Here is a 2359-nt window from a genome sequence, read left to right on the forward strand (position 1 = left end):
GGACCCTGGGGTCATGACCCAGGCCGAAGACAGCTGCTTAACTGACTGAGCCACCCAGGCATCCTTTCAAATATATTTAATGCTCATTCTTTAAGATGAGCCTAACCACTCTCCCCTCAAAAGTAACTACATTGTATCTTTGAAGTTAAGCAGAAAAACAACAAACACCCAATATTGGTGACAAATATACAGCAGATTCACTTCTTCATTCTTCTTAAAGACTGAAACCTATTCTCAGAACCATGAAGAGCTAGAAATTCACCTATTATCAAAGACTTGTTTGTAGACTATGCAGCAACTTTGTTGTCTTTCCTGTATCAACATCTGAAAACTCCTTGCCCCCTAGGACCTCCTCTGAACCCACCATGAAATCCTCCATGGGTGGTGAAGGTACCACCTCTGTCACCACCATGCCCTTGGTCACCACAGAAACCAAGACCTCCCCTGCCTCTGTATCCCCCACAGCCATGGTTTGGACAAAGTGTAATTCCAAATGTTTTGGCATTTAATCTTCTTTCTTCAGTCCCAGTTGGTCTCTCTTCTCTATTATTATCACAAGAAATGTTATTAAAGAAGTATTTGTTTTTGTCATAATAGTAATTAGGTCTAAGTGGATCTCTTCATCTGTATTTCCTTAAGTGTTTTTGCTGAGTATCAACTTCTGAGTCTTCTTTATCTTCACCACTTATAGGGTTCTCCTGCTTCTCAAGTTTATCTACTTTGAATTTAAGTTTATAAGGAAACTGTCATCCAAGGAGGATATCCACTGTATATCCAAGGAGGATATAAACATCCTCCTTGTTATAATGTGCATTCACACTTTCAAGGTCAAAATGTTTCTCAAATTTCATTGGACTATCATCAACACCACATTGGTCCCTGCCACCTCAGTGATCCCCACAATCTCTCCTTGAAGCCAAAAGAGCACCTGGAACTATTTGTTTGTTACTATCATTTTTGGGTTGCTCATTTTCTGGTCTTGAAACTTTGTGTATTTCAGCTTACCTGTGCTCTCGATTCTCTTTGTTTTTTGGCTGGTAGATGGTAAAGGCCTGATTGATATAGGGATCCTTCTCCCAACAGGTGCTGGAACAGGTAAGTGAGCAGAGGTGGTCTATACTGCTGGCTTCATGGTTGAGCTTTTTCTCAAAGGGTTTAACTGAGGATTGAACAACCTTGAGATAACTGTGCTTTTAGAGCTCTTGCATCCTGTGTAAAGGCAAAACCAACTGTGCTACTTTGGGATAGGCTACCACTATTTGATGTTTCTGTTCCAAAGAATGTCAAAGAGCTTCCAGCAACACCAATAGCACCAAATTGCTGCCTGACTAATGAACTTTGACTGAATTGACTGTGTGTTGACATCTTGCAGAAAGGTCCATAGGAACCCACTGACTGGAATGAAGAAGTAGATGAGCCTAGAAGAAACTGAATGATAGCTAGGTCTGGGGCAAAGAGCATTGTGGGTTTGGCGGCTCACAGTGAGGTCTTTAATATCACTCCCATGGACTATGATGTATTCAAAGACTTCATCTGGAGGTGGTATTGGACAAACTATTGGTCGGTCTTCTGGACCAAAGGACCAAACTTGGGTGAGGGCTACCATGGATTTCTTGATGTGGATGGTGCAGAGGATGCCTTTGCAGCGGATCTCCACCTTGGAGATAAGGCTCATCTTGCTGCCTATGTAAGGAGCGCCCCCGCTCATGGTGCCACTGCCACTGTGGGCCACTCACAGAAAGGCAGATTCCACAGCACTGTTGCAGCTCTGCAAGCCTATTGGCTCTGTCAGCACCTGCAGCAGCTGCCTTTATGTGCATTTTTTTTTTAAGATTTATTTATTTATTTCAAAGAGAGAGAGAGCTTGTGAATGGTGGGGGGAAGTACAGAGGGAGAGGGAGAGAGAGAATCCTTGAGCAGACCCCCATGAGTGCAGACCCTGATGTGGGGCTCTATCCCAGGACCCAGAGATCAACACCTGAGCAAAATTCAAGAGCTGTGGCTTAAGTGACTGAGCCACTCAGGCGCCCCTATCTATGAATTTTTTAATGTGTTTCTTTGTATAGCTCTTTAGTGGTTTTTATAGGTATTACACATATATATTTGTGTTTATATATAAAATATATAATATGAAATATGTGTAATGTAATGGAATATGTATATTGCATTACATATGAATAAGTTACCAAAGTGCACTGATACTGTAATTTCACCAGTTTGAGTGAAGTTGAGTTTTTACCTCCCTTTACTTAAATTTATCTTCCCATTTATAATATAGTTGTGTTAAGTATTTCCTCTACATACACCTAGAACCACATCAATGTCCTAATTTTTGCTTCAGTGTTAAATGTAATTTATA

The 2359-nt window shown here is 41.2% G+C and overlaps 1 pseudogene; it reads right to left on the reverse strand.

Moving 5' to 3' along the window:
• Positions 1-222: 222 nt before the first annotated feature.
• On the reverse strand, positions 223-1708 carry LOC112835450 (protein LSM14 homolog A-like; annotated as a pseudogene).
• Between the last annotated feature and the right edge of the window lie 651 nt (positions 1709-2359).

Source organism: Callorhinus ursinus, unplaced genomic scaffold (genome assembly GCF_003265705.2).
Source record: "Callorhinus ursinus isolate GAN/ISIS: 27379988/994484 unplaced genomic scaffold, GSC_fseal_2.0 scaffold4, whole genome shotgun sequence".
In the NCBI taxonomy this organism is placed as follows: Eukaryota; Metazoa; Chordata; class Mammalia; order Carnivora; family Otariidae; genus Callorhinus; species Callorhinus ursinus.